The following is a 14,143-nucleotide window of genomic DNA, read 5'->3' on the forward strand; positions in this document are numbered from 1 at the left end:
TGTAGAGCATACAGATAGATAACGGAAAGCATACGAATAGATAATGGATAGATAATGGAGAGCATCCGACGGATAGATAACGGACAGCATACGGATATCTCCATATAAATCCCATTAGTTTCCATAGAACATGAATCAGCTGTTGTCATCCACATACAGGCCAGGAGTTCCACAGCTTTCCAGAATGTACTACGTCCCTCATCCTCCTCCCAGCTCTGGGGAACCCCCTTTGTTTTGCTAGCTCATCGTGCGTGACATCACAAAATCCTTCCAAAACCTAATGGGCGTGGTCAGCCAGGGCTGTCAACGTGGAGTCTATGGACTGACAGGTTATGGACAATGAATAACCGGAACTACACCTTGCAAATAGTTGCACCTGTTAGGTGCCCCCCAGACCACAGAACAAAAACCCGTGGAGGTCTCTGAAGTAGATAACGGATAGATAATTGAGAGCATACGGATAGATAACGGATAGATAATGGAGAGCATACGGATAGCATACGGATGGCCTGCCCTTGCCTTGGCTCTGGCCTACTCTCGCTCTGGCCTGCCCTCGCCCTGGCTCCGGCCTGCTCTCGCTCTGGCATGCCCTCGCCTTGGCTGCGGCCTGCTCTCGCTCTGTCTGGCATGCCCTCGCCCTGGCTCCGGCCTGCTCTGGATCTGGCTCTGGACTGCCCTCGCCTTGGCTCCGGCCTGCTATCGCCCTGGCTCCGACCTGCTCTTGCCCTGGCTCCGGCCTGCTCTCGCCCTGGCTCCGGCCTGTCCTCGCCTTGGCTCCGGCCTGCCCTTGCTCTGACTCCGGCTAGCCCTCGCCTTGGCTCCGGCCTGCTCTTGCTCTGGCTTTGGCCTGCCCTCGACCTGGCTCCTGCCTGCTCTTGCTCTGGCTCTGGCCTGCTCTTGCTCTGGCCTGCCCTCGTCTTGACTCCGGCCTGATCTCGCTCTTCTTCTGGCCTGCCTTCGCCTGGGCTCCGGCCCTGCTCTCGCCTTGGCGCTGGCCTACTTTCGCTCTAGCTTCGGACTGCCCTCACCTTGGCTCTGGCATGCTATCGCTCTGACTCCGGCCTGCTCTTCGCCCTGGCCTGCCCTCGCCCGGTCCAGCCTACTCTCGCTCTGGCTCTGGCCTGCTCTCGCTCTGACCTCGCCCTGTCTCCAGCCTGCTCCCCCCCCTGGTTCCGGCCTGCCCTTGCCTTGGCTCCCTCCAGCCTTCTCTCGCTCTAGCTCTAGCATGCCTTTGCCTTGGCTCTCGCCTACTCTCGCTATGGCCTGTCCTCGCCCTGGCTCCGGCCTGCTCTTGCTCTGGCGTGCCTTTGCCATGGCTCCGGCCTGCTCTTGCTCTGACTATGGCCTGCCTCCGGCCTGCTCTGGCTCTGGCCTGCCCTCGCCTTGGCTCCGTCCTGCTCTCGCCCTGGCTCTGGCCTGCCCTCGCCTTGGCTCCAGCCTCCTCTACCCTTGTCTCCGACCTGCTCTCGCTCTGTGTTCGGCCTGCCCTCGCCCTGGCTCCGGCCTGCCCTTGCTCTGGCCAGCCCTCGCCTTGGCTCCAGCCTGCTCTTGCTCTGGCTCTGGTCTGCCCTCGTCTTGACTCCGGCCTGCTCTCGCTCTGGCTCAGGCCTACTCTCTCTCTGGCTCAGGCCTACTCTCTCTCTGGCTCAGGCCTGCAAGTTACCTTGGCTCCGGACTTCTCTTGCTATGGCCTACTCTCATTCTGGCAAAGGCCTGCTATCGTTCTGGCTCCGGCCTTCCCTCACCTTGGCTCCGGCCTGCTCTCGCTCTGGCCTGCCCTGGCTCTGGCCTTGCCTCCGGCGTGCTCTCGCCTTGGTAAGGGCCTGCTCTTGCTCTGGCCTTCCCTCGCCCTGGCTCCGGCCTGCTCTCGCTCTGGCTCTGGACTGCTCTTGCTCTGGCCTGCTCTCGCTCTGGCTCTGGCCAGCCCTCGCCTTGGCTCTGGCCTGCTCTCTCCCTGGCTACGGCCTGCTCTCGCTATGGCTTCAGCCTGCCCTCGCGCTGGCTCCGGCCTGCCCTTGATCTGGTTCCGGCCAGCCCTCGCCTTGGCTCTGGCCAGCTCCTGCTCTAGCTCCGGCCTGCTCTCGCCTTGGCTCCGGCCTGCTCTCGCCTTGGCTCCGGCCTTCCCTCGCCCTGGCTCCAGCCTGCCCTAGTTCTGGCTCCGGCCAGCCCTCGCCCTGGCCAGCACCTGCTCTTGCTCCGGCCTGCCTTCGCCTTGGCTCCTGCCTGATCTCGCTCTGGCCTGCTCTCGCTCTGGCTCTGGTCTGCTCTCGCTCTGGCCTGCCTTCGCCTTGGCTCCGGACTGCTCTCGCTCTGGCTCCGGCCTGCTCTCGCTCTGGCCTGCTCTTGCTCTGGCCTACCCTGGCTCTGCCTCTGGCCTGCCCTTGCCTTGGCTCCGGACTGCTCTCGCTCTAGCTCCATACTGCCCTCACCCTGGCTCCACTATGCCATAGCTCGGGCTACGGCCTGCCTTGGCTCCGTCCTCGCCTTGGCTCCGACTTGCTACACACAGTAAAATTTGGTGGAGGTTCCATCATGCTTTGGGGCTGTGTGGCCAATGCCGGCACCGGGAATCTTGTTAAAGTTGAGGGACGCATGGATTACAGCTCTCGCTGTGACTCTGGCCTGCCTTCGTCTTGGCCAGAACGAGATTTGGCCAGAGCCAAGGCAAGCCCAGAGCCAGAGAGAAAGAAGGCCGGAGCCATGGCAAGGGAAGCCGGAACCAGGGCGAGAGCAGGCCAGAGCCAGGGCGAGCGCAGGCCGGAGCCAAGGCGAAAGCAGGGCGAGGGCAGGCCAGAGCCAGAGTCAGATCAGGCCGGAGACAAGGCGACGGCAGGCCAGAGCCAGAGCGAGGGCAGGCCAGAGCCAGAGCAAGAGCAGGCCGGACGGAGCCAAGCAAGGGCAGGCCAGAGCCAAAGCGAGAGCTGTCCGGAGCCAAGGCAAGGGCAGGCCAGAGCCAGAGCGGGAGGAAGCCGCAGCAAAGGCAGGGGCAGGCCAGAGCCAGAGCGAGAGCAGGCCAGAGGCAGAGCGAGTGTAGGCCTGAGCCAGGGCAAGGGCAGGCCGGAGCCAGGGCAAGGGTAGGCCGGAGCCAGAGCGAGAGAAGGCCGGAGCCAAGGCAAGGGCAGGCCGGAACCAGGGCAAGAGCAGGCCAGAGCCAGGGCGAGAGCAAAACTATACCTGGCCATCACTAAGATTTCATAATGACATCATCACTGATGACATCACAATACACCCTCACTACTTACACAAGTGTTTACAGCCCCGGAGTCATTGTTGTCAGTGATTAGCTAGAGATAGTGATAAACTGATCGCGCTTGGATTTGATTGAAATGTCTGGAGTTCCTCCAGACAATCTTCAGGTGTTGGCACTACTTCAGGGGATTCTTACCAACTATGCCCCTGACATTGTGCTACCACTACCGATGGCGTCCTTAGCTTTACTTACCGGCTGGTTATGGAGCTTCCAGAGCCAGGGCGAGAGCAGGCCGGAGCCAGGGCGAGAGAAGGCCAGAGCCAGGGCAAGGGCAGGCCCGAGCCAGAGTCAGAGCAGGCCGGAGTCAAGGCGAGGGCAGGCAAGAGCCAGAGCGAGGGTAAGCCAGAGCCAGAGCGAGCTTGGGCAGGCTAGAGTCAGAGCGATAGCAGGCCGAAGCCAAGGCGAGAACATGCCGGAGCCAGGGAGAGGGCAGGCCAGAGCCAGAGAGAGGGCAGGCCGGAGACAAGGCGAGAGCAGGCCTGAGCCAAGGCGAGGGCAAGCCAGAGCCAGAGCGAGAGCAGGCCAGAGCCAGAGCGAGAGCAGGCCGGAGCCAAGGCGAGGGCAGGCCAGAGCCAGATCCAGAGCAGGCCGGAGCCAGAGCGAGAGCAGGCCAGAGCCAGAACGAGAGCAGACCGGAGAGCCAAGTCGAGGACAGGCCAGAGCGAGAGTAGGCCAGAGCCAAGGCATGGGCAGGCCAGAGCCAGAATGAGAGAAGGCCGGAGTCAAGGTAAGGGCACACCGGAACCAGGGCGAGAACAGGCCGGAGCCAGGGCGAGGCCAGAGCGAGAGCAGGCCAGAGCCAGAGCGAGAGTAGGCCGGAGCCAGGGCGAGGGCAGGCCAAAGCCAAAAAGAGAGCAGGCCGGAGCCAGGGCGAGGGCAGGCCAGAGCCAGAGCGAGAGCAGGCCGGAGCCAAGGCGAGGGCAGGCCAGAGCAAGAGCGAGAGCAGGCCGGAGCCAGGGCAAGAGCAGGCCAGAGCCAAGGCGAGGGAAGGCCAGAGCCAGAGCGAGAACAGGCCAGAGCGAGAGCAGTCCGGAGCCAAGGCAAGGGCAGGCCAGAGCCAGAGCGAGAGAACTGGCCTCAGCCCTCTAGAGCTAGAGCAGGCTGGAGCCAGGGCGAGGGCAGACTCTCAGAGCCAGAGCGAGAGCAGGCCAGAGCCAGAGCGAGATCAGGCCGGAGCCAGGGTGAGTGCAGGCCGGAGCCAGGGCGAGAGCAGGCCGGAGCCAAGGCGAGGGCAGGCCGGAGCCAGAGCAGGAGCTGGCCGAAGCCAAGGCGAGGGCTGCCCACAGCGGAGCCAGGGCGAGGGTAGGCCGAAGCCAGAGCGAGAGCAGGCCGGAGCAAGGGCGAGAGCAGGCCGGAGCCAAGGCGAAGGCAGACCAAAGTCAGAGCGAGAGCAGGCCGGAGCCAAGGAGAGGGCAGGCCGGAGCCAGAGCGATACTCGGGCAGGTAGGAGCCAGAGCGAGAGCAGGCCGGAGTCAAGTTGAGGGCAGGCCAGATAGAGAGCAGGCATGAGCCAAGGTAAGGACAGTTCGAGGCCAGAGTGAGAGCAGGCCAGAGCCAGAGCGAAAGTAGGCCGGAGCCAGGGCTAGGGCAGGCCAGAGCCAGATAGAGAGCAGGCCGGAGCCAGGGTGAGGGCAGTCCGGAGCCAGGGCGAGGGCAGTCCGGATTTAGAGCGAGAGCAGGCCGGAGCCAAGGCGAGATTAGCCCGGAGCCAAGGCGAGGGCAGGCCAGAGGCAGAGCCAGGGCAGGCCAGAGCGAGAGTAGGCAGGCTGGAACCAGAGCGAGAGCAGGCCGGAGCCAAGGCGAGAGCAGGTCGTATCCAGGGCGAGAACAGGCAGGAGCCAAGGAGAGGGCAGGCAGGAGCCAGAGAGATAGCAGGCCTCCGGAGCCAGGATGAGGGCAGGCCGGAGCCAGTGCGAGAGCAGGCCGGAGACAAGGAGAGGACAGGCCAGAGCCAGAGCGAGAGCAAGCAAGGGCGAGAGCAGGCCGGAGCCAAGGCAAGGGCAGGCCAGAGCGAGAGCAGGCCGGAGCAAGGGTGACGGCAGGCTAGAGCTAGAGCAAGAGCAGGCGGAACCAGGGCGAGAGCAGGCCGGAGCCAAGGTGAGGGCTGGCTGGAGCCAGAGCAAGGGCAGGCCGGAGCCAGGACGAGGGCAGGCCGGAGCCAGAGCAAGAGCAGGCCGGAGCCAAGGCGAGAGAGAGCAGGCGAGAGCCATAGCGAGAGCAGGTCGGAGCCAAAGCGAGGGCAGGTCGGAGCCAGGGCGAGGGCAGGCCAGAGTCAGAGCGATAGCAGGCTCGGCGGAGCCAAGGCGAGGGCACGCCACAGACAGAACGAGAGCAGACCGGAGCCAGGTCGAGGGCAGGCCAGAGCTAGAGCGAGAGTAGGCCAGAGCCAAGGCAAGGGCAGGCCAGAGCGAGAGAAGGCCGGAGTCAAAGCAAGGGCAGGCCAGAACCAGGGGGAGAACAGGCCGGAGCCAGGGTGAGGCCAGAGTCAGAGCGAGAGCAGGCCAGAGCCAGAGTAGGCCGGAGCCAGGGCAAGGGTAGCCAGAGCCAAAAAGAGAGCAGGCCGGAGCCAGGGCGAGGGCAGTCTGGAGCTAGAGCGAGAGCAGGCCGGAGCTAAGACGAGAGCAGGGCCGGAGCCAAGGCGAGGGCAGGCCAGAGGCAGAGCCAGGGCAGGCCAGAGCGAGAGCAGGTCGGAGCCAAGGCGAGGGCAGGCCAGAGCCAGAGCGAGAGCAGGCCGGAGCCAGGGTGACGGCAGGTCAGAGCTAGAGCAAGAGCAGGCGGAGCCAGGGCGAGAGCAGGCCGGAGCCAAGGTGAGGGCTGGCTGGAGCCAGAGCAAGGGCAGGCCGGAGCCAGGGCGAGGGCAGGCCGGAGCCAGAGCAAGAGCAGGCCGGAGCCAAGGAGAGAGCAGGCCGGAGCCAAGGCGAGGGCAGGCCAGAGCCAGAGCGAGAGCAGGTCGGAGCCAAGGCGAGGGCAGGCCAGAGCCAGAGCGAGAGCGGGTCGGAGCCAAGGCGAGGGCAGGCCAGAGCCAGAGACAGAGCAGGCCGGAGCTAGAGCAAGAGCAGGCGGAGCCAGGGCGAGAGCAGGCCGGAGCCAAGGTGAGGGCTGGCTGGAGCCAGATCAAGGGCAGGCCGGAGCCAGGGCGAGGGCAGGCCGGAGCCAGAGCAAGAGCAGGCTGGAGCCAAGGAGAGAGCAGGCCGGAGCCAAGGCGAGGGCAGGCCAGAGCGAGAGGAGGCCGGAGCCAGGGCGAGAGCAGGCCGGAGCCAAGGCGAGGGCAGGCCAGAGCCAGATCCAGAGCAGGCCGGAGCCAGGGCGAGGGCAGGTCAGAGTCAAAGCGAGAGCAAGCTGGAGCCAAGGCGAGGGCACGACAGAGCCAGAGCGAGAGCAGGCCAGAGCCAGAACGAGAGCTGACCGTAGCCAGGTCGAGGGCAGGACAGAGCTAGAGCGAGAGTAGGCCAGAGCCAAGGCAAGGGCAGGCCAGAGCCAGAGCGAGAGAAGGCCGGAGTCAAAGCAAGGGCAGGCCGGAACCAGGGCGAGAACAGGCCGGAGCCAGGGAGAGGCCAGATTGAGAGCAGGCCAGAGCCAGAGCGAGAGTAGGCCGGAGCCAGGGCGAGGGCAGGCCAGAGCCAAAAAGAGAGCAGGCCGGAGCCAGGGCGAGGGCAGTCCGGAGCTAGAGCGAGAGAAGGCCGGAGCTAAGGCGAGAGCAGGGCCGGAGCCAAGGCGAGGGCAGGCCAGAGGCTGAGCCAGGGCAGGCCAGCGCCAGAGCGAGAGCAGGCCGGAGCCAAGGCTAGGGCAGGCCAGAGCCAGAGCAGGTCGGAGCCAAGGCGAGGGCAGGCCAGAGCAAGGGCAGGCCGGAGCCAGGGCGAGGGCAGGCAGGAGCCGGAGCAAGAGCAGGCCGAAGCCAAGGCGAGAGCAGGCCGGAGCCAAGGCGAGGGCAGGCCAGAGCGAGAGCAGGCCGGAGCCAGGGCGAGAGCAGGCCGGAGACAAGGCGAGGGCAGGCCAGAGCCAGATCCAGAGCAGGCCGGAGCAAGGGCGAGGGCAGGCCCAGAGCGAGAGCAGGCCGGAGCCAAGGCGAGGGCACGCCAGAGCGAGAGCAGGCCAGAGCCAGAACGAGAGCTGACCGGAGCCAGGTCGAGGGCAGGCCAGAGCTAGAGTGAGAGTAGGCCAGAGCCAAGGCAAGGGCAGGCCAGAGCCAGAGTGAGAGAAGGCCGGAGTCAAAGCAAGGGCAGGCCGGAACCAGGGCGAGAAAAGGCCGGAGCCAGGGCAAGGCCATAGCCAGAGCGAGAGCAGGCCAGAGCGAGAGTAGGCCAGAGCCAAAAAGAGAGTAGCCGGAGCCAGGGCGAGGGCAGTCCGGAGCTAGAGCGAGAGCAGGCCGGAGCTAAGGCGAGAGGCAGGGCCGGAGCCAAGGCGAGGGCAGGCCAGAGGCAGAGCCAGGGCAGGCCAGCAACAAAGCGAGAGCAGGCCGGAGCCAAGGCTAGGGCAGGCCAGAGCCAGAGCAGGTCGGAGCCAAGGCGAGGGCAGGCCAGAGCAAGGGCAGGCCGGAGCCAGGGCGAGGGCAGGCAGGAGCCAGAGCGAGAGCAGGCCGGAGCCAAGGCGAGGGCAGGCCAGAGCCAGAGCGAGAGCAGGCCGGAGCCAGGGCGAGAGCAGGCCGGAGACAAGGCGAGGGCAGGCCAGAGCCAGATCCAGAGCAGGCCGGAGCAAGGGCGAGGGCAGGCCCAGAGCGAGAGCAGGCCGGAGCCAAGGCGAGGGCACGCCAGAGCGAGAGCAGGCCAGAGCCAGAACGAGAGCTGACCGGAGCCAGGTCGAGGGCAGGCCAGAGCCAAGGCAAGGGCAGGCCAGAGCCAGAGTGAGAGAAGGCCGGAGTCAAAGCAAGGGCAGGCCGGAACCAGGGCGAGAAAAGGCCGGAGCCAGGGCAAGGCCATAGCCAGAGCGAGAGGAGGCCAGAGCGAGAGTAGGCCAGAGCCAAAAAGAGAGCAGGCCGGAGCCAGGGCGAGGGCAGTCCGGAGCTAGAGCGAGAGCAGGCCGGAGCTAAGGCGAGAGGCAGGGCCGGAGCCAAGGCGAGGGCAGGCCAGAGGCAGAGCCAGGGCAGGCCAGCGCCAGAGCGAGAGCAGGCCGGAGCCAAGGCGAGGGCAGGCCAGATCCAGAGCGAGAGCAGGTTGGAGCCAAGTCGAGGGCAGGCCAGAGCCAGAACGAAAGCAGGCCAGAGCCAGAGCGAGAGCAGTCCGGAACCAAGGAAAGGGAAGGCCACAGCCAGAGAGGTAGAGCAGGCTTGAGCCAGAGCGAAGGCAGACCAGAACCAGAGCGAGAGCAGACCGGAGTCAAGAAGAGGGAAGGCTAGAGCAAGAGCAGGCCGGAGCCAGGGCGAGGGCAGGCCAGAACCAGAGAAAGAGCAGGCCGGAGCCAAGGCGAGAGCAGGCCGGAGCCAAGGCGAGAGCAGGCCGGAGCCAAGGCGAGGGCTGGCCAGAGCCAGGGCGAAGGCAGGCCGGAGCCAGGGCGAGGGCAGGCCGGAGCCAGAGAAATAGCAGGCCGGAGCCAAGGTGAGGGCAGGCCAAAGCCAGAGCGAGAGCAGGCCGGAGCCAAGGCGAGGGCAGGCCAGAGACAGATCCAGAGCAGACCGGATGCATTACGTAAGGACTCTGCAGCATTATTTAAGGACTCTGCTGTGGTATTTAAGGACTCTGCTGCATTATTTAAGGACTTTGCTGCATTAATTAAGGACTCTGCTGCTGTATTGAAGGACTCTGCTGCATTATTTAAAGACTGCAGCTGTATTTAAGGACTCTGCTGCTGCATTTAAGGACTCTGCTGCGGTATTTAAGGACTCTGCTGCGGTATTTAAGGACTCTGCTGCGGTATTTAAGGACTCTGCTGCGGTATTTAAGGACTCTGCTGCGGTATTTAAGGACTCTGCTGCGGTATTTAAGGACTCTGCTGCGGTATTTAAGGACTCTGCTGCGGTATTTAAGGACTCTGCTGCGGTATTTAAGGACTCTGCTGCGGTATTTAAGGACTCTGCTGCGGTATTTAAGGACTCTGCTGCGGTATTTAAGGACTCTGCTGCATTATTTAAGGACTTTGCTGCATTATTTCAGGACTCTGCTGCGGTATTTAAGAGCTCCTCTGCATTATTTAAGGACTTTGCTTCATTATTTAAGGACTCTGCTGCAGTATTTAAGGGCTCTGCTGCATTATTTAAGGACTTTGCTGCATTATTTAAGGACTCTGCTGCGGTATTTAAGGACCAGGGCGAGGGCAGGCCAGAGTCAGAGCGAGAGCAGGCCGGACGGAGCCAAAGCGAGGACACGCCAGAGCCAGAGCGAGAGCAGGCCAGAGCCAGAGCGAGAGCAGGCCGGAGCCAGGGCGAGGGCAGGCCAGAGCCAGAGCGAGAGTAGGCCAGAGCCAAGGCAAGGGCAGGCCAGAGCCAGAGGGAGAGAAGGCCAGAGCCAAGGCAAGGGCAGGCCGGAACCAGGGCGAGAGGAGACCGGAGACAGGGCGAGGCCAGAGCGAGAGCAGGCCAGAGCCAAAGCGAGAGTAGGTCGGAGCCAGGGCCAGAGCCAGAGAGAGAGCAGGCCGGAGCCAGTGCGAGGGCAGGCCAGAGCGAGAGCAGGCCGGAGCCAGGGCAAGAGCAGGCCGGAGCCAAGGTGAGGGCAGGACAGAGCCAGAGTGAGAGCAGGCCAGAGCCAAGGCAAGGGCAGGCCAGAGCCAGGGCGTGAGCAGGCCGGAGCCAATGCGAGGGCAGGCCGGAGCCAGGGCGAGGGCATGCAGGAGCCAGAGCGAGAGCAGGCCGGAGCCAAGGCGAGAGCAGGCCGGAGCCAAGACGAGGGTAGGCCAGAGTCAGAGCGAGAGCAGGCCGGAGCTAAGGCAAGGGCAGGCCAGAGCCAGAGAGAGAGCAGGCCGGAGCCAAGGCATGGGTAGGACAGAGCCAGAGAGAGAGCAGGCCGGAGCCAGGGCGAGGGCAGGCCAGAGCCAGAGCAGGTCGGAGGCAGGGCGAGAGCAGGCCGGAGCCAATGCGAGGGCTGGCCGGAGCTAGAGCCAGGGCAGGCCGTAGTCAGGGCAAGGGCAGGCCGTAGCCAGAGCGAGAGCAGGCCGGAGCCAAGGCGAGAGCAGGCCGGAGTCAAGGCGAGGGTAGGCCAGAGCCAAGGCAAGGGCAGGCCGGAACCAGGGCGAGAGCAGGACGGAGACAGGGCGAGGCCGGAGACAGGGCGAGGCCAGAGCCAGAGCGAGAGTAGGCCGGAGCCAGGGCAAGGGCAGGCAGGCCACAGCCAGAGAGAGAGCAGTCCGGAGCCAGGGCGAGGGCAGGCCAGAGACAGAGCGAGAGCAGTTCAGAGCCAGGGAGAGAGCAGGACGTAGCCAAGGCGAGGGTAGGCCGGAGCCCGAGCTGTGGCATAGTGGAGCCAAGTCGAGAGCAGGCCAGAGCCAGAGCGAGAGCAGGCCAGAGCCAGAGCGAGAGCAGGCCAAAGCAGAGGCAGGCCAAAGCCAGAGTGAGTGCAGGCCGGAGCCAAGGCAAAGGCAGGCCAGAGAGAGAGCAGGCTGGAGCCAAGGCGAGGGCAGGCTGGAGGCAGAGCGAGAGCAGGCCGGATCCAAGGCGACGGCAGGCCAAAACCAGAGCGAGAGAATGCCGGAGCCAGGGCGAGAGCAGGCCAGATCGAGAGCAGGCCAGAGACAGGGAGAGGGCAGGCCGGAGCCAGAGCGAGAACAGGCCGGAGCCAGAGCGAGAGCAGGAAGGAGCCAGAGCGAGAGCAGGCCGGAGCCAGAGCGAGAGCAGGCTAGAGCCAAAACGAGAGCAGGCCAGATTCAGGGCGAGAGCAGGCCGAAGCCAAGGCAAGGGCAGGCCGGAGCCAGGGCGAGAGCAGGCCGGAGCCAGGGCGAGAGCAGGCCGGAGCCAGGGCGAGAGCAGGCCGGAGCCAGAGCGAGAGCAGGACAGAGCCAGAGCGAGAGCAGGACAGAGCCAGGGCAAAGGCAGGCCAGAGACAGAGCGAGAGCAGGCCGGAGCCAGGATATTTGAAAGCAAGCAAACCTCTAATATGGGCCATAGAAGTATGTATAGATTTACATTTCTATAACCTTTATACCCATATTAGAGGTCTGATAAGTCCTAGGGGGTGACAGATTCCCTTTAATGCTTGTGTCGTGGTTGGCCTCTAGCCCGGTGTCTCATGTGTTGGGTTTGCCCACTCCGGGTCCTCCTGAAGGAGGAAGTAGGATTTCTCTTTTTATTTTGTGCTTTTGGCTTCTTGCCCAGTGATAGGGGCGGATCTCATCCTCTCAGGCCTAGCCCTAACCCTAACCCCAACCCTACCACAACCCTAAGCCTAGAGTTTATATTTTACGCCGTTTAGACAACTTTATTCTTCGAGTCAGTGCGATTACAGCGATACCAGAATCATATCGGGTTTTTATGATTGACAGCTGTCACACACTAAAAGACGCATTTTTTCGTAAAATCTAGTTTTTGCATCGCCATATTTTTAGAGCTATAATTTTTCCATATTTTGTCCGACAGAGTCATGAGACGTCTTGTTTTTTGCGGGATGAGTTGACGTTTTTATTGGTGCCATTTTCAGGCACGTGACATATTTTGATCGCTCTCTATTCCGATTAATGGGAGGCAGAATAAACAAAAACCAACAATTCAGGAATTGTTTTTTTTTTTTTTTTTTTTTATGCTGTTCCGCGTGTGGTAAAATTGATAAGGTAGCTTTATTCTTTGGGTCAGTACGTTTACAGTGGTACCACATTTATATCCATTTTCTATATTTTGGCGCTTTTACACAATAAAAGCTATTTTATAGAAAAAATAATTTTTTTTGCATCGCTTTATTCTGAGAGCTATAACTTTTTTATTTTTAGGCTGATGGAGCTGTATGGCGGCTTGTTTTTTGCGGGACAAGATGACGTTTTCAGTGGTATCATTATTATTTATATTCGTCTTTTTGATCGCGTGTTATTCCATTTTTTGTTTGGCGGTATGATGATAAAGCATTGTTTTTTGCTTTATTTTTTATTTATTTTTTTACCATGTTCACTGAAGGGGCTAACTAGTGGGACAGTTTTATAGGTCAGGTCATTCCAGACGCGGCGATACCAAATGTGTGTACTTTTATTGTTTTTTTTTTCATAATAATATTTATTGATGGGTACATTATATTTTTATTTTTGGTGGATTTTTTTTTTTTTTTTTCTTCACTTTCTGACACTTTTTTTACTTTTATTCTTTGCCCCACTATGGGACTTTCACTTTTTTTTATTCTGATCGCCTGTATAGCATAGGGATGGAGCACCAGCCCTGTGCTATACAGGCTGTCAGCGATGCAAATGCAGAATATACTTTGGTCATGCACTGCGCATGCCAAAATATCTTACTGCTGTCTGGTGACCCAGATGTTGTCATGACGATATTGGGTCGTCATGGCAACATCCAGGAAGCCGCGGCAGACATCGCTGGACGCCGGCAGGAGAGGTGAGTATCCCGATCACCTCCCCTTGCCCCCGCAATGCTGCGATCGACTCAGCTGCGACAATCGGCTGAAACCCGGCGGCGATCGCGCCCGCACAGCCTGTGTGCGGGCGCGATCGCAAAGACGTACTAATACGTATCAGGCTCTTAAGTCCCATGGCGCAGATACGTATTAGTACGTCTTGAGCTTTAAAGGGGTTAAACTACAACTCCAATGTCAGCCCCTAATTCAATAGGAACCAAAGATCTGAGAACAGAGAATGATAATAAAATAATTTGTCCACATAAATGGCAAAACTACCCAAAAATGGAGCCCCATAAAGATGTCCCAACTTGACCTCCCCCACCCACCTAATATCAACTGATCGTCAGCAATTTCTCATTTACACAAGGGGTTGTCCTGAAAATGTCTTATTATAGAGTGTTCCCGGCAATCCATGATAAATCCGGTGGATACATTATAAGTATACCAAAGCTTAAAAGTAAAGAGCTACTTACCTGGACTCGTCCTCTTCCAGCTGTCAGGTTATAGTGACACAAGATGGCAGCAGTGTAGAAATTTATACATTCTATTCCAATTGTGATGTCTATGATGTCATGTGCCTTGTGATGTCATAATAGCTATCACTGTCATTTCAAATTTACAACCGCAAGAAAAAGTTGATTTCATGGTTTAAGAAAAAATATGGTGGGTAATTGCAGCCTGTGATTATTTTACATATTGTTATTAATATTTGTCATGTCCTTCACTGCTGCCTCCTGCACTGCTTTTTATATACTGTTTATTTTAATAATGGACAATTCACAAGCCCTGCATGTAGAATATATAGTTAATGGCCTCTGTTGAATGACTAGATGCCTATTAGAGCAATAAGATATACTCTATGTCTACAATCTTTTGGCTGAGTCTAAGGGCTCATACTCATCTGCGTTTAAATCACACGAGTGCAATCTGATAAAAAAAAATTGGATTGCACTCTGACTCTTGTTATTGAATGATTATGTGTTCATATGTGATTTTTTTTTCCCAGCTCAGATAGAACTGAGAAAAAAAAAATCACAGCATGCTGCAAGTGGCTGCATATATCAGATGAGACTCGCCAATGCAAGTCAATGTGTGCGAGAAAAAAAAAGCACAGCAAACGGACCATGCTTATGCCATCCATATAGCGTCCACATAATACGCATCTATGTAACACCTTTCAGTGACTGTGGCGGCATCTCAGCACACAAATCCTGTATCTCAGATCTTTGTCTGGCCTTGTCTTCTGTGTTTTGGCCATCATGCCAACAAGACAAGGGTGATTGGGGCAAGAGACATGCTGGTGAGGGGGTTGTTGGCTGCCGTGATGCTGGTAATGGAGGTGGCTGCCAAGATGCTGGCACTGGAGGTGGCTGCCGTGATGGTGCCACTGTAGTTGGTGGTGGTTGCTGCGATGCTG

This window comes from Phyllobates terribilis, unplaced genomic scaffold, assembly GCF_046119375.1.
Source record: "Phyllobates terribilis strain yellow unplaced genomic scaffold, ASM4611937v1 Scaffold_55__1_contigs__length_8800988, whole genome shotgun sequence".
Classification (NCBI taxonomy): domain Eukaryota; kingdom Metazoa; phylum Chordata; class Amphibia; order Anura; family Dendrobatidae; genus Phyllobates; species Phyllobates terribilis.